This window comes from Mus caroli, unplaced genomic scaffold (genome assembly GCF_978045245.1).
Source record: "Mus caroli unplaced genomic scaffold, Mus_caroli_1 scaffold_6, whole genome shotgun sequence".
NCBI lineage: Eukaryota > Metazoa > Chordata > Mammalia > Rodentia > Muridae > Mus > Mus caroli.
Genome location: NW_028227261.1, coordinates 19,968,178 through 19,990,279, shown reverse-complemented (window position 1 = coordinate 19,990,279; position 22,102 = coordinate 19,968,178). Strand labels below are relative to the sequence as shown.

General features: G+C 51.0%; 1 protein-coding gene across 8 annotated transcripts in view; it reads right to left on the bottom strand.

Moving 5' to 3' along the window:
• Alpl (alkaline phosphatase, biomineralization associated) overlaps window positions 1-22,102 on the bottom strand; it is a 53,737-nt gene that overhangs the window by 20,485 nt on the left and 11,150 nt on the right. Inside the window, exon 1 of one of the 8 annotated variants that reach the window (XM_021160332.2) lies at window positions 19,210-19,277. The exons of 2 other annotated variants lie outside the window; for them this stretch is intronic. The gene's annotated coding sequence lies outside the window, so the exon portion shown is untranslated. Of the gene's footprint in view, window positions 1-3,849; window positions 3,870-6,615; window positions 6,636-7,072; window positions 7,283-7,417; window positions 7,491-19,132; window positions 19,176-19,209; window positions 19,278-22,102 lie in introns of those variants that run through there. 5 more of the 8 variants (XM_021160336.3, XM_021160335.3, XM_021160333.3 and 2 more) reach the window with 5 other exon arrangements.

Below are 22,102 nucleotides of genomic sequence, written 5' to 3'. Positions count from 1 at the left end.
TGTGTGGCGGAGCCAGGAAAGCCAGACCCATGGGCACACATGGAAGCCAATGGCACAGCCACACAGGCTGCAGCACCCCTTGGACAGACCCCCTCTTCCCTTTGTTTTGGGTACTAGGTACAGAGAGACTGGAATAAGACAGGACAGGAGCTGCCTGCTTACTATTGAGGTGGTAGCTTTGCCTGGGGGCTTAGCTTCAAAATGGAACAGTCTCTCTCTCTCTCTCTCTCTCTCTCTCTCTCTCTCTCTCTCTCTCTCTCTCTCTCTCCCCTCCCCCCAGTATGGGGACTTCTCTACATGTGGGTTACTATCTCTAAGGTCGAAGCTGACATTTGGGAACACAGTCAACATGAGACTGTCCGGTCCGGTATGGGATTTCCATTGGGGTTCTTGCTAATAACTTCTGCAGCAAGGAAAGAGGAAAAAAACCATCTCCCATAACAGACGAGAAGACCATGGTGTAGCGAGGAGACATAATTAGCCCGTGCTTGCGAACAAGCAGGCGGCAAAGCTGAATCTTGACCACAGGACTTTTGATTCCAGAAATAACAGCAAGATTACTATGGTAACCCCAACCCCTCCATTTCCTCAAGTGCAAAGCAAGGCTTTGAAGTCTGATACAAGAATAGAGTCCTCCAATGCTGCCACGATTAGGGGAGACCCGCCTTGCCACCCAAGCCTGTGTGGTCTCCTTGTAATCAAGCAGTCCCCACTGCTAAACCCGGCTTCCCTGATTGGTCCTCTATCACCATGTGATGAGCACTGTCCATTCAGCTAGTGAGAACTCAGCGGATACGGTACTTGCCACCACACCTGATGACCTGAGTTTAATACCTAGAGCCCACCAGCAAGTTGTCCCCTGATCTCACACATACACTGTGACATGTGTGCACCCACGCTGTCTCACACACAAAATCAATATAAGTAAGTTTAAATGACTAGAGGGGCTGGAGAGATGGCTCAGTGGTTAAGAGCACTGGCTGCTCCTACAGAGGACCTGAGTTCGAGTCCCAGCACCCACGGCAGTTCACAACCATCTGCAACTCTAAGGACATCAAACGAACAGGTGGTGCACAGAAATATGTGCAGACAAAGCACTCGTATACATAAAATAAAATCTTCATATCTATAAAGAAAGTTAGCGGGGTGGGGTGGGGTAGCGCACACGTTTAAGCACTTGGGAGGCAGAAACAGATGGATCTCCTAATTTGAGGCTAGCCTGGTCTACAGAGTAAGTTCCAGGGCCTTGTCTCCGAAAAAACCAACCCCCATAAAAAGAGCCATTTATTAGTAGGAAGAGTCGCCGTCTGTACAGTGCTGACTCTCCTGGTCCTTTGATCGGCAGACAGAACTTAGACAGGTTTTGTGACACTTATACATATGCTTTTCTCTCATGTGTGTGTGTGGTTACCATACATGCCTTGGTTTCTTTAATGCTACTGTAAAGAAATAGTGTTTGTTTCTTTACGCTTTGACCCTATATGCTTAGCTCACTTAAACTCTAAATGTTGTGTGTGTCCATGTGGGGATTCCTTGGCATTTTCTATGTAGACAAGCACGTAATTTACTAAGAGTTTAAGTAAGGGCAGCAAGACAGTTCTGTGGGTAAAGGTGCTTGCCACCGAGGCCTGACAACCTGAGTTCGATCCCAGGGAAACACAGGATGGAAGAAGAGAACTGATACCCGAAAAGTTCCTCTGATCTCTGCACAAGCACGTGTACATGAGCAGACACACACACACACACACACACACAGAGGCACACACAACACTAAGTAAATAAGATGTAATGACTTAAAGTTTTACTTTCTCTTTTCCAGCCCTGTGACTTTTTTCCAGTCTCCCCCGCCCCTCGCCCATCTTGCTTTACTCCACTGGTCAGAACTTCTAGTGCGAGAGGGACAGAAAGGACAAAATAAACATCTCTTCCTTGTTTCTGATTGCAGGGTGAAAGAGTTCATCTTTCTGCATGGAGGTGACATTTGGAAGCGTGAGGTGGAATGGGTCTTGTGGGGGGGGTGACTCGGGGACTTTGATTTGATGCAGCAAGTTTGAGGTGTCATTGGGAAGGACAGACAGCTGCAGTAGAGACTGGCAGGTCTTGGCTAAAGGTAGAAAATTTGGGATCCAGGGTACCTGGTGGCTGTTATAACCTTGATGAGACTCGACAGAATCACCTGAGAGGGGACAGGCATAGGAGACACGGTGACAGCACTCAGAAAGCCAGGCTGAAAAGACCTTAGGGCTTTTCTTTCTTTTTTTCCTCCCTCCCTCCCTCTTCCCCCATCTCCTACCTTCTTTCTTGCTTCTAGAAAAGAACCCAAGGCCTCACATAGGCTAGGCTACTACTCTGGCCCCCAAAAGAATTTTTTACGTTGGCAGAATGGCAAAAGCCTTATGCCAAAACCGTACAGAAAGCCTAGAGAGATGGCTCAGCGGTTAAGAGCACTGGCTGTCCTTCCAGAGGTCCTGAGTTCAATTCCCAGCAACCACATGGTGGCTCACAACCATCTGGAATGGGGTCTGATTCACTCTTCTGAGGTGCAGGAAGCACTCATATACATCATATACATTAAATAAACAAACAAACATCCTTACAGAAACCATTGTGGATAAACGCGCAAATTCTCCGTAAGACTTAATTCGCTACCCAGCAAGCTCTTGCCCACAGTAAGGATCATGTCAGTAACATGACGTTCAGTCTATGGTTGTGATGTATCAGTCCTAGCAAAAGTAGCTGTCAAACGTGCAACGTGGACAGAGCTTGAGGAAGGACCACAAAGGATCAAACACTGTGGGGCGATGCAGGGCACAGGGACGGGAAAGGCAAGGGGTGAAAAGTGAGGTGTGACACATGTGGCCTGAGAAATGGAATTCAGTCCACTCTCTCTGCACCTAGCACCCAAAACAAAGGAATAAGGAGGGGGCCTACTAAGAGGGCTCCAGCAGCCTGCATGGTTTGTCTGAGGGTCCTGGGTCTCTGGAAACTGAAGACCCAGACTGTGAAAGTCTTGCACCCTGAGCCTAGAGCCTACAATAGATGCTCAGGCTGGGATGCTGAGCTCTGGCCTCAGGGCCCTGCACTGAGAGGGCCTAACTGGGAGATAAATCTGTGAGGCACTGGGAGAGGGGAAAATCCTTCAGCCTACTGCCTCTGCTCAGACTCCTCCCTTCCCCCCACCCCAGAGGCTTCAGGCAGCTCGGGTGAGAGGCTCTGGTGGGCCCAGTCTGGGGGAGTCCTGGCTTCCCACCACCCATTGTTGGAGTGGATGCTAGTTCACAGTCCCCTCCCACTGCCTAGCCTGGCCTCTCTGCCAGGCTCCCAGCTACGTGAGCTGATTATTTAGGACAAGAACGCAATGGTTCCAGCTGGGCTGTGGCTGTGGGTGAGGGAACAGCTACTTGGCAGGCCAGAAGAGAGGCTTCGAGGCTGGGCCTGGGCCTTGACAATGGCATTGAGGCAGCGGCTCCAGAGTTTGGGAGAATGCCAGTCTCCGCTGGCGTCAATAGAGTCAGGACAATCTGAAAGACAGGACCGAAGATGCCCGTGACCGGGCACTCTGTCATGTCCACCTGGGAATCCACACGCCCCCCCCCCCACCCCCCAGTCACAGGTTCTCCTGACCTCACAAGACAGTTCAGAGAACTGAGCTGGGGTCCAGCTAGCTGGCCAGCACTTACATACCCAGACAGGCTCCGCCTGCTTCTCCAGGGAGGGGATGGCTCTCTTCTGGCCTCAGTTTCCCCACCAGAGACAAGAGAGAGACTAGTGCCCATCTTCTTTCTGTCCTACATGAACAGTCATTTGGGGGCAGGGCGCTTGGAAGGGGCAGAGGTTAGGGTCTCCTACCTGAGTGGCCTGGCCAGGCGACAGGTGAAAAAACAGAGCAGGCCCAGGGCCAGCACGAACAGAAGGAAGCTACCAACCGCTGTGACCACCAAGTCCAGAGTGGGCGACAGGAGGGCCATCTTGGAGTGAAGAGAGCCTTCAGATGTTATTGTCACACAAACCCGCTAGCTCTGCAGCCTGGGGTCAGTGGCTGTGACCTGGGCCTTACTCCTGAGTTAATCTCCTGGGATTAGGCAGGAAGGATGAGTTCCCCTCCCCCACCCCAGTCCCGGGAGAGGTTTGGGGGGGAGGGCTGCCTGACGCTGTTCATTCAACTTTGTCCTTTCACTCCTCCCTCCAGAACATTTGCTGAGCACCTGCTATAAACCCAACTCCGTTCTAGGTTCTAGAGAGATGACTGACCAGTCAGTGTAGACAAAGCACCTACCATGTGCCAGGCACTTGGTGAGGTAAAAGCTAAAAGGGCCAGAGGTAGGGCTCACATGCCTAGAATGCAGAAAGCTCTGGGCTCCATCAACATCACAGCATAAGTCAGGCGTGATGGCATTTGCCTGCCATTCCAGTACTTGGGAGCTGAAGGCAGAAGGGTCCAGGAGTTCAAGGTCATCCTGAGCTACTGTGTTGTCAACAGACTCCAGAATCACCCAGGAGACTGGACTTTGAATGTGCCCGTGGGGGATTATTATGATTAAACTTAATTTCAGAGATCTGGCGACAGCATTCCCAGGCCAGAGTACTGGGTAAGAAGGAGAAAGAACTTCTTGCCTGGGGGTTCAATGTAATTGGCTGCTTCCAGCTCCCTGCGGTCTTCACTTCCCCACCTTAAAGCTCTGTGCTTGGAACCATGAGCCAAAATGAACCCTTTGTTTGTTTGTTTTCTGAGACAGGGTTTCTCTGTGTAGCCCTGGATGACCTGGAACTCACTCTGTAGACCAGGCTGTCCTCGAACTCAGAGATTCACCTGCCTCTGCCTCCAGAGTGCTGGGATCGGCTGTGTGTGCTACCACTGCCCAGCTCAACGCTTCCTTTCTTGAGTTGCGTTTGTGGAGATATTTTATCACAGCAACAGCAAAAGAAGCGAAGACTGCTACACAGCGAGGCAGCCTGGACTACGTGAGGCCCTCTCTCAGAAACCCCCAAGTTAGAAAATTAATAATCAATAAAGTTCAGAAAGGAAGGAAGCTCGGATGATGCCTGACACCAGCTGTTGCCACCTTTACCCCATCCACAAGCCAGGGAGACATCTAGAACAAAGTACCTACTATGTGGCCAACACCATGTGAACCAGGTATTAGCGCCTCCATTGGTAGACAAGGAAACAGGTACAGCGGTAGGGATGGAATTTCAGCCTAGGGACCAGAATAGCACCAGACTAGTCAGGCTCAAAGCTGGCAGTCACCTGGGAATCCCTCAGGCTGGAGGCAGCCTATCTGAGGGCCTGCCGGTCTCCTATCTAGCCTCTTATGGTATCTTGTACTGTCAGCAAAGTGAAAATGGTCCCATCTCACAGACGGAAAAATGGAGACTCTCAGTCCCCATGTGCACATGTTGAGCGTGCGTACACACACACACACACACACACACACACACACACACTACATAAATAAAAAATGTAATGAACATTTAAAAGAGTCAGAGAGGTCCTTGCTCTGCCTCCCCTTACTGTTGGGGGCTGTGTATTGGCTTCCAGACAATTCCACTAGACTCTTCCCTGGAACCTAGCAACAGCTTACATCATCACCTGCTGCCAGGTGCGAGCCAACCTGGCATATGAGAGGGACTGCTGATATCCCCTACCCCCTTGCCATCTCTGTCCTTCCCTTTTCCAGACCCCCCTCCCTTTCCTTCTCCTGCAATAAATCTTTATTCTAGGCTTGTCAGCGGGTGTGATTCCTGGGGGGTGGAGGGGACAACGACATCTTGGCAGGGCCTTCTGAGGTGCTCCCCCACCTCCTGCTGCAATATCTCACGTTACACAGCATAACGTTGTGAGCACTTAGCGGACAGGATTAAAGGGACACTGGGGAAGATGGGTTTACTGGAGAGATGGCCAACCTCAAGTTGAAATAGACGGGATAGATACAGTAACACACCCCTATTGTCCCAGCATTCAGGAAGTTAGTGACTCTAGCCACCTTCCAGGCCCCCAGGAAGAACAGAAGTGCAGCTAGAGACAGCTCCCTTGTCAGCTGGCTCAGAGCTCTCTCTGAGGCTAAGGCTGGAGAAAACCTAGCAGAGACAGTAGCTTACAGCCACTGTGCCAAGCAGTTCTGCGGAAGGCCATGGCTTTAGCTGCAGTGCCTGGGAGGGGATCTGGACCTGTCTCACATCCAAGCCAAGTGTCTTTGATAGTCCTTTTCGGCCAGGGCATTATTCAGTCACTGGCGGAAGTTATTTAGGGTCACGCGCTGTGAAGGGCTGGGGAAAGGACGTGGGCTGTGGTCAGATCCCAAAGGAGCGTCTGTAGATGAAGGTTAAGCCAGACACTGGAGGGACAGAACATTCTTCAGGTCTCCAGGAGCTGACATCCCTTCTTGGTAGGAAACGGACATAGGAGCACAAGGTTGAGAGAGGGCATTGAGTCTTTAGGCCTCAGAGAGAACACCAACCATCTGGGAACACCCTCAGCCTCAGTACAGCTGTAGACTGCCCTCCCTGTTCTGGAAAGTTCTCTGAAGTCCACCCAAAGACTCTTCTTGTTCCCTCCGCACTTTCCCCTCAGCTCCCCTGCCAGCTTTCCTCACCCCAGCCCCAGCCAGGCATCACCTCCAAACATGGCATGAATGTCTCTGCCCTTGGGCAGTCTGTGGCTGGAGAGGCCGGGGCAGAAGCCAGGAAAGGTCTGCCAGGCCAACAGTGGGTGTTGGAAGAGGCAGTCCGACAGCCCGAGGGCAACACCGGGCCAGGCTGCAGGGGTGAACCTTGTCTCTGCCCCTCAGGCTAGATAACCTGGGGTGAGAAATCTCACCCCTTCTGTGCCGGGCCACTCCCTTGTGGAGTTGAGAGTCTGAGAGAGACTCGGGGTTGCCATAAAGATTCCGGCCATTTTATCTGTAGCAAAGGCTCAACCTGAACGTGGGGCAGGCAGGTGTGAGGGGTTGTAGGGCAGTAGCAGCAAGGAATGTAGGGAAGTGGGAAGGGAGAATGAAGGAGATAGAGAAGAGCTGGGTAGACACACAGACACAGACACAGACACACACACACACACAGCTTGCCCACGTACCTGCTCAACGTTCAGCATCTGGATCGAGGCAGGTCACAGGTCCCTGTCCCCTATGTCCCCTATCCCATCTCATTCTCACTGGGTTCTTCTCACAAGCCCCAGGCAGTGTGAGGCTCTTGCCTGTTTTAGAGAACAGACTAGAGTAATCTAAAAGGTCACCAGGGAGCCTGGCAGTGTAGCTACGTTAGAGGAGCAGCCAGGATGATGGGAAGCCGAGAGACAGGATGTGAGGAATTTCAGTCAGGGGCAATGGCCAAGCAAGCAGAGAGCAGTTGTCTGACGACAGAGCAGCCTGGAGCAGCCCCAAAAGAGCCAAAGCAGGAGCTGGCTTGTGTCTTCACTCACCCTTGTCACCAGTCAGGGCGAGGCTGCCAGAGCTGGAAATCAGAAGGCACTGGGCATGAGGTCTGGGGCTATCGGAGGCTCACTCACTGGGACACCAGACAGCCTCATGGGCTGGAGCCTAAGCCTAGGACCTCAGTGGGAGGAGAGACGGGGCCAGGAGGGAGGTGGAAGGCCCAGGGCATCACTTTATAGGTACACAGGCTTCCTTCCACCCATGGAGAGCACACATCCTGCCTATGGGCTGGAAGCTGAGCATGGGAGGGAGAGGTTGAATGGGGCCATGCATCACTGAGGGGTGTTTCAGTCCCCTGCTCCTTCCTGTGCTATACCCAGTCTCTGTCCCACTCCCTCGCCTCCCCACCCCCCACCAGGAAACGCAGCAGTCCCATCCTAACATCAAAAACTGAAAGGCACAGAGAGGGTTCACGACCTTCCAGAGTCACACAGCACCCTGACGCATCTTCTTCCCATGGGAGGCGATGGTTAGAGGCCTAAGGTGACAGTCTGCAAGGCTGGGTGGCGATGCTGGTGTTTAGAAACTGTGCATTAAGGACATTGACTGAGGAGAACATGTCAACCATAGCATTAGAAGACATTCCTTCCTCACCCTGCCCCGAACTTACAGGGTCTGGCTTGGGAACCCGTGGCTAGCCCAGAGAGAGCTTTGCAGGCGGAGTGTGTCAGAGCATGCATGTCTTTTATCCCGGGACTTGGAGGCAGAGGCAGGTTGATCTCTCTGATTTCAAAGCTATCCTGGTCTACATAATGACTTCTAGGCTAGCCAGGGCTACTTTTACCTTTATTAACTCATTTAATCCTACAATACCCTGCAGGATAAACACTCCAGCTTTTCCCATTCCACAGATGGGAAAACTGAGCACAGAGAGGTTAAGTAGGCTTGCCCAGAGTCAAGCAGCAAGTCACCCCGTCAGAATTCAGTCTTCCAGGTGGGTGTTTTCGGCTTTTGGAAGTCCTCCTCTCAGGATGCCGGTGTAACCTCCGACAGGAGCACCCTGACTGACTGGAACTGTTCGGCACATCACATACGCAATAGGTCCCGGACGATACCATGACTCAGGATCCTTGCCTCCCAAATCTTAGTTTTGGAGTGCTTCCCTTGGATTCCTTGGGGAGGGGCTCCCTTACCCCAGAGAGAGATGAGGTCTGCCCAAGGTCACACGCTGGGAAGTGGGTAGAGTCACTTCTTGGATAGGCTGGGTTTAGGCCACTGACCCAGCACCTATAGCCAGCTGGGCTGTGGAAATCCTTGTGGGACTCGGGCAGGATATTGACCCTAGATACACCCTACTTCTCCCACTTCAGCCCATCCTCCTAGGACTCTGAGACACCCTCCCCACCCCCAGCTCTGTCCTGGCTGTGTTCCCCCTGGGAGGACCTGGTTAGTCCTGAGACAACCCTGGGGAGGAGGCTGAGGCGGCCCTGGCTATGGAAACTGGCCTTGAACTTGTAACGCGCTGGGTGGGCCCTGACACAAGCAGAGTCCCAGCTGGCACACGCAGGGAGCGCGCAGATGCTGGTAGCTGGCAGCAGGGCCTCCACAGCATCCTTCCCACATTCCGATCGAGCTTGTGACCAGCTGTCGGGCTCCCAGCAGCTGGGGTGTGTGAGGCTCTTAGTAGTGGGGGCGAGAGAGGCAGGAACATGGGCTGGTAATGAGCTAATCGAGACGGGCGTGGTGTCTTAGGTCGGCCCCAGTGCTTGCTATCTCTCCAGTCAGTTCAAAGCCAACCTGGATTACATGAGCTCCTGACTCAAAAACTGAAACCCACGGTGGTGTGCTAGGCCAATGGTCACAATGTGCCTTGACATTGTGCCTTAGAATGGGAATTCAACAGGACAAGGGACGATGAGAGAAACCACCATCACCCTTCGTGGCAGAAGCAGGAAGTCAGCCAGCAGAGTTCTGATTGGTGGATGCTCTCCTTGCTCCCAGGGCACAGGGCAAGGCCACACAGCAACTAATAGGGTGAGGAGGATGTCTCCACAGGGCACCTACTATGTGCTAGAAGCACAGGGCACCTACTACGTGCTAGAAGTTTTCTGTGCTATCTCCCAAGGATCCAATGTGGGCAGAACTCTCAGGACCAAGAGCACAGGAGCTCATGGCTCATACTGCAAGGTGTGGGAGAGCCAGTAGCCACCCAAGCCTGGTGGACTCCTCATGCGATGCCTTTGCCACCCTAGCATCTAGCAGGACTGCCTCCACATGGACTGGGGCTGTGACACGGGGTCCCCATGACCACTGAGTTCCCTGGTTCAGCCTGGGCTGGGGGGTCTGGCAGAAAGCACATTTCGCAGGCTCCCCTCCAGCTCCTCCTGCCTTGAATATTACCTGTGTTCTGGGGATTGGGGGGACTATCCCACCTAAGAGTCTGATAGCACTCCCAGACTTCCCTCCCACCCTGGTCCACTCCTCTGTGATTACCATTCTGCAGAGAGAGGGAGCCATGGGGGCTGTCCCAGGCTGCCCTCCCTACCCCTTGTAACAGGGATGATCACTCCACGAAGCTTCCAATGTCAGCTTCTGAGACAGGACCTCTTTAGTGTTCTCTGTTGCCACCACGGTGACATGGTGACACCTGCTGTCATATCTGGCTACCCTGAGTCCATTCCCCTTCCCAACAGGGGAAGCCCTCCTCCTTTCAGCAGCTGCAGGTCGGGTGACTGGCAGAGGCTGGGACAGTTTCCATCTGGATACCAGAGCACTGTGGATGTGAAGTGAGGAAGCCCCAGAGGGGAACACGGCCTGGGTGATGGACTAGAAACCTACAGAAAAACCCATGAGTAGGACGCTGGATCTAGACCCTGGCGGCAGGCACGCCTGAAGCTCACCTCTGAGTGGGAGCCAATACATTCTCCTATTGTTTGCTTTGGTTTGTTCTGTTGCTTGGAGCCCAGACTCTGCCCTCAGAACTGCAGTCCAAAGGGTTTCCCTCAGCTCTCACACTGTAAACAATCGCACCGGGTCGGTCATGCTCAGGGAAGAAACGGGACAAACTAGTCAAACGTGGGTGGACACACTGTGTGTGAATTCACACATGTGGAATCCGTGGCTGTGCATGGAGGTGCGAGTCTGTGACCCCAGGTTCTCTGGAAGCAGAGGCAGGAGGATTGCTCAAGTTCAAGGCTAGCATGGGCTTCAAAGCAAGTTCCAGGCCAGCCAGGGCTATATAATAAGACCATGTCAGAAAAGAAAGACAGATGGATGGAAGGGAGGAAGGAAGGATGTATGTATAGAAGGAAGAAAGCAGGCAGGCAAGGAGGTGGGGGAGGGGAGGGGGAAAGAATTAGAGGAAATTCCTGAATTCCTGGGTAGGATTGCCTAGAATAGAGACACACACCTTCCCACGGGTTGGTATGGGCTCCAGTTAACATTAGTATTAACAGGCCCGGTGCCTGAAAGTGTCCTTGTCTGCCCACTGGGTCCTTCAGTCAAGTGGTCAGTCAGTCCCTGGGAAGTCACCAGTACAGAACTGTAAGAAATCCATCTCAGAGGAGAAGTCAGATGCACAGGAGTGACATGAGTCAAGTGACATGCCCAAGGTCTCTGAACTGAAGAGGGGCAGAACCAGCTATGTCCTAGATGTTCCTGGCCCCAAGCCCAGGGCCTTTGTCCCTGGTCCCTGGGTAGCAGGGGCAGGGCTAAGCTGGCTGTCCTCTGAGGCCAGTTTGTTCCACCTGACAGCCTTCAAAACTGTTTAAAAAGTTAAAAGGAACAGACCTGCACAGCAGGAACAGTCCCCCAGCGCCCAGGGACATCAGCGCCTCCTGTGTCCTAGGGCTTTTATGGTACTTAAACAATGGCTCCTAGCTGCTGTTCATTGAGCAGCTAATGCCCACCAGGGGCCAATAGGTCAAAGCCCTGACAGGGGTGAGATGATGAACAACCTTGCTGAAGTGAAGTCTTTGGTGATGCAGGAAGAGACAGAAGAGACAGGGAAGGAAGGCAGGCGCAGAGAAGGGCTGGCCCGGAACCCATATTCCAGAGCCCTACAGTTCACACTGCGGCCCTCAGGGGCTGCTGTACTCACACCTACAGAAGAGGAAACTGAAGAGGGAGGCAGAGCCACAAGCCCAGGCAATCCAGAGCAAGCAGTGGGAATGAGGTCCCTGGCATTGCTTCTGGGCTCTGCCCATCCTTCTAGCCCAGGCTGGGGCCTCCCTTTCCTGGGGCCTCTTCTGCCCCTCTCCACAGCCTCAAAACCCCTTAGGCTCTATCCTAGATCATGTGAGCCCTAAACTGCCAACCCACTCTTGTTCTGGCTCCACCATTAACTTCTGGCCCATCACGGAAAGTGTATTTGCATAAAGCCTACCGCGCACAGCTGGACTGCACAGCTGGACTGCACACATGCGGGTGTGTGTGTGTGTGTGTGGTGTGTGTGTGGGGTTGGGGGGCTTCCAACCGGCTTCCCCTATCGGGCTCAAGCGGTAGTCTTCCCAGTACTGGTGTGGGTGAAAGAGAATCTTGGTCTTAGAGCTGGTAGACCTGGGGCCCGTGTGCTACCCGCCCCATCCCACAGACGTGATGCAGAGGTGTACAACACTCTAAGGCTCAGTCCATAGGATGTAGGTGGAAAGCGCTTGCCAGGTTTTATTATTTCCTGAATTTTGCAGTGTTTAGAATGAAACCCAGGGCCTAGCCCACGATAGGCGAACACTCTACCACTGAGTTATACCACCACCGGTGCTTTGAGGCAGGTCCTCATGTGGTCGTCCTCATCTTAGGGTACACAGAGAGGCGAAAGGACTCAGATCACACAGCACAGGAGCAGCAGAGCTGGGCGCAAAGTTTCCAACTCCAAAGTTCAAAAGCTGTTTGCCGTTGTGCTGGGCTGAAACTGCTGAGGCTTTGGGAGACAAAGCCACTCAACACAGGCCAGCAAGGGGGCAGCCCAAGACTTTCCGGGTTTTTCCCCAAAGAGGTTATGTGACCCTTTACACACAGTCACATAAGTCACACAGAATGGGGGCAAGTACTCAGGGTCTCTGTTGCCAGGGTGATGGAATCAGCAGGCAAGACTGAGTGAACCACAGGCAGGCAGCTGGTGCAAAAGCCTGGAGACTGGAAGGACTGTGAGTGACCCAGTGTGTGTCGTGGCTGAGCAGGAGACTGTGTGTGTGTGTGTGTGTGTGTGTGTGTGTGTGTGTGTCTTCTTCCATGGTTATTATTATTAAGACAGGCTCTCTATATTATTATTAATAATATAGGATCTCTCTATCTATATCCCTGGCTGCCCTGAAACTCACAGTCACTCTCTTCAGACACACCAGAAGAGGGCATCAGATCCCATTACAGATGGTTGTGAAGCCACCATGTGCTTGCTGGGAACTGAACTCGGCACTTCTGGAAGAGCAGTCAGTGCACCTAACTGAGCCATCTCTCCAGCCCTGTCTTGCTCTATCTCCCACCTTGGGCTCTCAAATGTGGGATTACAGATGTGAACCTCTGTACTCACAGGTGCTGGGATTACAGAGAGAACTAGGCTTTCCTCCAGGTTTAATTTGCTAACCTTCTTTTCTGGTGTTGTCTCATTTGTAATGTTTCCAATGTCAAAAATGCAAGGCAAGGGGCTGGAGAGATGGCTCAGTGGTTTAAGAGCACTGACTGCTCTTCCAGAGGTCCTGAGTTCAAATCCCAGAACTTCATGGTGGCTTTACAACCATCTGTAATGGGACCTGATGCCCTCTTTTGGTGTGTCTGAAGACAGCGACAGTGTACTCATATACATAAAATAAATAAACTTAAAAAAAAAATCGGGCTGGTGAGATGGCTCAGTGGGTAAGAGCACCCAACTGCTCTTCTGAAGGTCCAGAGTTCAAATCCCAGCAACCACATGGTGGCTCGCAACCATCTGTAACAAGATCTGACTCTCTCTTCTGGAGTGTCTGGAGACAGCTACAGTGTACTTACATATAATAAGTAAATACATCTTTAAAAAAAAAAATCAGCTGGGCGTGGTGGCGCACGCCTTTAATCCCAGCACTTGGGAGGTAGAGGCAGGCGGATTTCTAAGTTCGAGGCCAGCCTGGTCTACAGAGTGAGTTCCAGGATAGCCAGGGCTACACAGAGAAACTGTCTCGAAAAAAGAAATTAAGAAAGAAAGAAAGAAAGAAAGAAAGAAAGGAAGGAAGGAAGGAAGGAAGGAAGGAAGGAAGGAAGAAAAGAAAAAGAAAAAAATCAAGGTCTGGATTCGAGGCACAGCTCAGTGGGTTCCATCCTGGCACTGAAAAAGTGAATTTGTTAAGGGCACAGGTCCGTCTCTTCTAGACTGAGCTAGACTTCAGGGCTGATGGCTCCGAGTGCTTGTGACTCTACTCTGGAGGTCAGGTCACTGTGCTCAGAGTGTGACAGGACACACCTGGGCCTGCTCACCTTCATCAAAAGTGAACAGTGTGGCCTAAGTGTGTCTCAGTTGGTAGAGTGCTGACCTAACATGTAGCAGGCTCTGAGCTGGATCCTCAGCACCACACAAGCACAGCACAGTGGTCCATGCCTGTAATCTCAGCACTCCGGACAATCATGAGTTCCAGGTCATCCTTAGCTATAGAGTGAGCTGAAAGTGAGCATGAGACCAGACTGGGTCATATCAGACCCTGCCTCTAAGATAGATAGATAGATAGATAGATAGATAGATAGATAGATGGATGGATGGATGGATGGATGGATGGATGGATAGATAGATAGATAGATAGATAGATAGATAGATAGATAGATAGATAGATAGATAGATAGATTTATAAATAGATAGACAAATTTATAAATAGAGAAATAGATAAATAAATAAGGCAGGGCTTAGACAACTCTTGAGAAGACAGAAGCTCTCTGCAGATGGAGCTGGGCCTGTGTGTTCTCAGAGTGGAGGACACAGATGCGTGGAAACCAGACTTACTTCTCAGCTCTCCTTTTGCCAAGATGCCCATATTCTTGAGCATGCACGCACTGCCTCTGGACCACCATAGCCAGCACCCTTAGGAATGAATAGCCTAGACAATGTCAAAGATGTGCAGGGTCACAAGGAGAAGGGAACCCACAGACACAGTCACCCTACACATCCCTTATCAGACAAGTGAGGATTCTGACCTTAGTGAATGGCTCTTTCCCTCTAGGTTCCTCCCTGGGGAGAAAGCAAGGCTCAGACCTGAGGTATCAGCAGAGGGAACTGACCTGACCAAGCCTGAGTATAGTCTGTCCTTTTCTTGGGGCTAAAGACAGGATTTAAGTCTATTCCTTACCCTAAAACAGTTGGACCCCAAATAACACATATTGGTCGCAGGAACATACAACAACACTGTCAATTTTTGTATTTTGGGGTAAGAAACAGGTTTTTGAAACAGGATTCCTCAGTGTAGCCCTGAATGTCCTGGAACTCACTCTATAGACCAGTCTGCCTCATGCCTCTAGAGTGCTGGAACTAAAGGCCTGCCCCACCACTGCCCACCCTGTAACTTTTCTTAGATTGGGTCTCTTTATGTAGCCCTGGCTGGTCTGGAAGTCTCTGTGTAGACTAGGTGGACCTTAACTCTGCTGGGATTGCACATTTGTACATCACACATGGCCAGCACCAGTGTGTGTGTGTGTGTGTGTGTGTGTGTTGACAGCCTCAGGTGTTTGGGAGAGTGTTCCCCTGTGAACACCAGGCTAGCTGGCCTGTGAGCCAAGGATTCCTCTGTTCCAGCTTCATGTCACCCTGCAGGAGTACTGGAGATGGACGCTACTGTAACCAACTTTACCTGCTTTCTGGGGAGGGTTTGCCCTTCCTCGTGAGCTTGACACGTGTGTATCAATTGTGTATCACAATGTAGCAATTCTACCCTAAGTACTCAAAAGAATGAAAGTCTATCTGCATGAGAATCCCTATAGGAGCATTGAAAGGCGGGCTAATTTGTAACAGCCCAGACTGGACAGGAGAAACATCCAAGAGCAGGGGAAGGAATGGACAAAGATGTGTTGTCGCCATCTGGACCAACTGCACAATAGAAGAAGGAGCTTCTGGCCGGCGGGAATGCTTTTCAGAAACATAAAAGAGTGGCAGAGTTTGCGCTTAGAATGTGCAAGGCCAACAGACAGGCAGACAGACAGACTGCCATCATAGACAAGAGAACTACAATGAGAGAATGTTCAACTTTTATGTGAATAAATGTTAAAATGTAGATTAAATGCACACAGTCCCAAAACTAGAATTGACCGACGCTGACATAGGCAGATGTAAAAGAACCTGAACGGAGACCACGTGAAAAATCTCTCCACAAGGCAAACGCCTGCAAAAGATGATCTCATCGGTAAATGCTACCAAGTTTCAAGAAACAACTGTTCTTGATTTTACTCGAACTTGGGCAGAGGGAGGGTGAAAAACAACCATCCAGTGTGATGACCACCATCACCACAACCCTCAAGCCCAGAGGGATGGACCATCCTAGACAATATGTCACCGGCGCAAGCTGAATGCACACTCAGCAAAACCAGTCAGGTCCCCCAGCTTGGTCCGTCCCAGGAGCGCGCATGTTCTGAGACTTCATGGGAAAGTCTTTTGTAACAACAGATCAAACAAGAAAAACCATGTAATTATCGCAAGCATCTCAAAATGATTTTTAAAAGCATTTAATGCACTCCAAACACAAATTAAGATTCTTTTAAAAGCTCCCAGTAGAGGCTGCCGGGGTAGCGGGGTAGCTCAGTTGCTAGAGACTGCCTAGCAGGCACAGATCCCTGGGTTCCTTGCCAGCACCACATCAGCCGGGGGTGGGGCGGAGAGGGTGCTCACTGGGGTCCCAGCACATGGGAGAGGAGGGCAGGAAGGCTAGAATCTCAGTCAAGGTCACTTATTCCATATGCATACGGAGTTCAAGAACCTAGTTGCTGGGCGTGGTGGCGCACACCTTTAATCCCAGCACTTGGGAGGCAGAGGCAGGTGGATTTCTGAGTTCAAGGCCAGCCTGGTCTACAAAGTGAGTTCCAGGACAGCCAGGGCTTTACAGAGAAACCTTGTCTCGAAAAACCAACCAACCAACCAACCAAAAAGAACCTAGTTATAACCACTGTGTGCATTCATGCATGCACTTCTCTCTCCCTCTCTCTCTCTCTCTCTCTCTCTCTCTCTCTCTCTCTCTCTCTCTCTCTCTCTCTCTCTCTCTCTCCCTCTCTCTCTCTCTGTACACAAGCATGTGAGTATGTGGAGGACACCGGTTCTCTCCTTCCACAATGTGAGTCCTGAAGATTGAAAACTCTTCATTCAGGCTTAGTGGCAAATGCTTTTACCAGCTGACCCTTCTCTCACCCCCTCCACCTTTCTCTTTTGAGGCAGGGTCTCTCCTGTGACCTGGGATCACTGACTAGGCTGACCAGCAAGCCCCAGACTCAACCTGTCTCTATCCTCACAACATTGGATTACACATCTATCACCAAGCCCCACTTTCTACACGGGCTCTCCGACTGAACTCAGAGGCTCAAACTTGCGTGGCAAGCACTTTACCCCCCGAGACATCTTTCCAGCCCCGTGTTCATCAGGAGTTCCTTCCATATCAGCAGCAGTCTGAGAACCAAAGCCAAGGATCATAAATAGAGGTTGGGAGTGTAGCTCCGGGAAGGAGTGTTTGCAAGCTTGAGATGTTGCATTCCATCCTTAGCGCAAGATAAACTAAATAAATGCTGTGGAAATAGTCGTCCACGGGAGGTTTTAAGCAGAAGAGAAGGAATGAGTCACAGAGACATGCAAAAATATGGCTGAGCCTCAGCAATGGAAGACTGAGAGAGAGCAGTTAGAATTTACATGTGGTAGCTATGGCACTCCTTCATAAAGTTGAATGAGAATTTTGTAGATGCATACCACTGCGCATATGATTCTAAACACCAACCCCTCAGACAAAGCAGAACATGGGAGGAAACTCAGTGAGTAAGGTGCCCGCCTGCACAGCACGGGGACCTGAGCTCAGATCCCCAGAACTCTCTGCAAAGCAAGCCAACCAACCACAGGAAGTGACAGCGTATGCTGCAACCCCAGAGGAGAAGATACAGAGATGGGAAAATTCCTGAAGCCTACCGGCCAGCCAGTCTATGAACTATGAGTTCAGTGAGAGACCTCTTGCAAAGAGGAAAGGTGGAGAGCAACTGAGAAGACACCCGAGGCTGACCTCTGACTTCACGCGTGTACATACACATGTGCACACACACATGCACACAATCACACACACACTAACAAATATACACACACCATACACATACATACATGGATGCACACATGTAAGCATACATACACACATATATATACATACATAGAAAAAATGGATAAGAAGCCATGTACATGGTATCTACCTATAAGCATACAATATTATCACTCATATCAATAAAGACTATTCGTCTGGCCATGGAGGTGCATGCCTTTAATCCCAGCATGTGAGGACAGCGTATAGATAAATATATACTAATGGTGTAAGAACTGGATGTCATGCCACACACCTGCAATCCCAGCACTGGAGAGGTGTCAGCAGGAGGAGCAGGAGCTCGAGGTCAGCCTCTGCTACATAATGAGTCTGAGCTCAACCAGGGCTACATGAGACACTGTCTCAAAAACAGTTTAAAAAACTAATTTAAACCATTCTTTTTTTTTTTTTTCCCAAAAGAGTTGGGAGTTTTAAAGAGACTGGATATTTTTAAAGAGATCACTTTTAAAGTGTTTGAATTTGTAAGGCTGTGGGGGCTTTTAAGTTTGTAAATTGTTTGGCATTGTGATGTCTTCATTAGTGTGGAATCTCGGGGACAGGAAAGGCCGTTGCTTAACAGTGACGCTTTTGTGTGTCGAGTTGACAAGGGGCCAGCGGTGCTGGCTAGCTTTATGTCAACTTGACACAAGCAGGAGTCATAAGAGGAGGGGAGAAATGCTTCTATAGGCAAACCTGTAGGGTATTTTCTTAATTGGTGATTGATGTGAGAAGGCCCAGCCCATTGTGGGCGAGGCCATCCCTAGGCTGGTGGGCCTAGGTTCTGTGAGAAAGCAGGCTGAGCAAGTCCTCAGGAGCAAGCCAGTCAGCAGCATCCTTCCATGGCCTCTGCATCAGCTCCTGCCTCCAAGTTCCTGCCCTGTGTGAGTTCCTGTCCTGACTTCCTTCAGTGAACAGCAATGTGGAAGTGTTACCTAAATAAACCCTTTCCTCCCCAAACTCCTTGGGTCCTGATGTTTCATTACATAGTAACCATAGTAACCCTAACTAATGCATGAATTTATCCATGCATTGTCCATAACTCAGTTATGGAGCAATGAGAAGAATGCTTGGATATAGGTTGGCCATTAACTTATCCATAGAGTCCCTGGTCCATAAGGAAAAGGGAAGAGACCCTCAGCATGTATCTGCCCTGTGCCAAGCAGACATAAGAAAAGCCTGCATTCATCCTGGCTCAGAGAGACCCAATCCTAGGTTATTAATCCTAGGAGTTAATAACCAATCCTAAGAGTTAATAACCACGTTGTTCTCACTGTTTCTGAGGCTCAGTACAGCCACTGCACAGATCCCAAGCCAGGTCACGAAATCCCACACTCCACCTGCCCAGCACAAGGCTTGCCCTAAATGCTTAGCAGCCATTTTGACCCAGAGAGGCAGTGTGGAAAGAGACTGGTAAGTGCGAGGAGGCCTAGATTTAGTCTGGTCTCTCTTTTCGGGGACCATTTCTCTCCCTGGGCTTTGCTGTCCCATCTGTACCTGAAGGGGGCAGGAGCAGTGAGCCACCAAAGCCACTCTGTTGTTAAGAGGCCACCAACAAGCAGGAGGCCACTCACCTCTGCAGTCACCCGGCAGGTCCTGTCCATCTGCCATCCATCTGGGTCAAAAGCCACACATGTGCTCCAGGTCCTACCCGTCTTTCTGACATCACCCCTAGCTCCACCCTCCCGACCTCTGGGCCAATTTCTCTTCCCTGACATTTTATCTTTTCCCCTTCCTTTTGCTTTGCTTCATTTCTGAGGTATTTTGAGATAGGGTCACATGGAACCTCTGCGGATGGCCTTGAACGTCTGACCTTCTGGCTGCCACCTTGAAATGCCCAGATTATAGGCCTGTGTCCCTATGCCTCGGCTATTCTCCTCTTATGATTTAGGGTTTGCTCTTGACCTCCCAGTACACTCTTTATACAGGTCTTTGTGTGAGCTCCTTCTTGCTCACTCTCCAGGTCAAGGGCCACCACCTCCAGAACCTACCCCTAACTCCCCACCAGTTCCAGAGTCCCCAGCGCAGGGAACCCTTTAGTCGTTAATAAGCCCTTCTCCTCCGCTCCTATTGATTATAAACTGTTACCTTCTCTTCTGTCTTTTCCCAGGTGATGGGGCTCAAACAGAGTCAGGCATTACTGTGGCTCCTAAACCAGACTTATAGGGTAAAAGCCACCTTCCCTGAGGGCCCTTTCTGCGTATACTGCCACAGGCCAGTTAGGTGGCCTCTCTTGTGTTTCCTCCATCCTAAGCACTGGTTTTGTGTAGGTTGCTGGACCTGGTCAGCTCCCCCGAGATGGGAACTGCCACATTTGCTGGCAATGAATATACTACCCCAGGGCCTTGCAGGCACCGGGCTAGAGACAAGTCTGTGGATGTACCTCACCTGGTAGAGGACTTGCCTAGAATGTACAAGGACCTACGTCCCATCTGCTGCACTGAATAAACCAGGTGTGGGTGGTGGACACCTGTGAGCCCAGGAGGGAAGAGGAGGCAGGAGGATCAGGAATTCAAGGTCATGGTCAGCTAGAGCATGAGTTTGAGGCCAGTCTCTGTGAGACATTCTGTCTCAAAAATTAAAACTAGGAACTGGAGAGATGGCTCGTTGGTTAAGAGCACTGACTGACTGCTCTTCTGGAGGATCTGCGTTCAATTCCCAGCACTGACGTGGTGGCCCACAACTGACTGTAATTCCAGTTCCAGGGGAGTCCAGCCTTCTCTTCTGACTTCTGTGGGACCAGACATACATGTGGTACACAGACACCCATGCAGGCAAAACACCCATGCATATAAAATAATACAATAAAATGTAAAAATTAATAATATATAAAAAATAAATGTTTGTTGCTTGGCTAAATGAAGGTCCTCTTACAGTCTCCTCCTCCCTTCTCTCCATTCACAGGTGCCAGAATACTGGCACCCACTGAGGGGCCGTTGAAATGTCACCGCAGCAGTAATTTCTTCCTCCACCTAGCAGAGAAGCACTCCAAGTGGAGAGGGACAAAGCCCTACCTAGCAGGGCTACCTCTGTCCCAGGCACCCTCTGGGCTTAGGCTTCCACAGCCACTAGAACAGACATTTACCCTGGAGTGTACCCGGGGCAGCTGGAATGTACCACAGGACACAGAGGCTGGCAAAGGTCTTCACTGTGAGCCCTGCTTGGCCAAGAGCCACCGAGAAGCACTTAGTTATTCAAATGGGGTAGCTGTCCAGGGGAAAAGGGTGCCCTTCCCCCACCGCAGGGAAGCAGGGCAGCCAGTCCTGCACAGCCTGAGAACCCATAGCGGGAGGAGGAGGAAATTGGAGAGCAAAACTCTTGCATAAGTCACTGCGGGGAGATTCCCTGAGCCCAGGAAAACTCTGGAAGCAGGAAACAGAAACTAGGCAGAATCAGGCCCAAAGCCAGAACCCTGGCAGGAGGCTGGGCCAGTCCCACCACTCAGACTCCTGAGTGGCCTCTCCCTGACCCAGAGACACCAGGATTGCCCTACCGGGTCTCCACCCTCCCCACCAGAAGCCCCAGGGAACAGATAAACTCTGCCTGTCAGCTCTGGGTTAGGGGGTGGTTCAGTGACTCCCTGGGGTATTGTGTAGTCTAATCCTGGGGCTTGCTCAACTCCTGTCCCCCTTAGGTCTGGCTCCTGAAGAAGCAACAGGTTCAAGAGAGCAGGCATATGGCCCACAGAGATTTTGCCAGGGGCTCTGAGTGAGCCCAGCCCAGAATCTGGAGCCAGGCTGCTATCTTTCAATTTTGGATTAACATTTCTGGAACTACATGGCCTTGGGGGGTATCCCTTCCTTTCCCAAGCTCCTTCACCTTTGAAGAGAGGGATTCTAGAACCTACTTCTTGGAGATATTTGAAGCTACCGAGAAAGCACAGACAAGCCCTCTTGGCAGGCTGCACCGTATGGGGCTTTAGTGAATGACAGCTCTCAGGAGTCACAGCACTAAAATAAACAGATTAGGGAGAGCCAGGTTGGGAGCTCTTCACCAAACATTCCCAAGGGAGACATAGTATCTCTTCCCCAAAGTCAAGTCCAGACTGATACAAATTAACCCAGGAACCAGAGCAGAAAGAGTTCAAACTGTAAGTTGGAATCCCAGCACCACCGCTGGCCAGCCCTGCAGTCCTGGGCATTTCAGGGTTCCTGTGTGACACACCTTGCAGGGCTCCCCACCCATCTTGAGACTATCAGACCTTCCTTCCCCCAGCTTAAAGACAAGGCAGTGCAGACTGTCAGCTCTGGGTGGTGCCAGGGAACCTACAAGCTGGCACATTGCATTGGGTCTGCCCCAGACAGGGAGAGGTGACAGGTCAGTTGTCTTCTGTAACAATCTCTCTGGACCCAGCCTCCAAGAATATAAGGGAGGGGCCTCACGGAATCGAGGGTACTGTTCCCCTTCCTTCCTGATGTATTTATTACACAGAGCCCTGACTCTGCTCTTACCTGGACCTACCTGCCT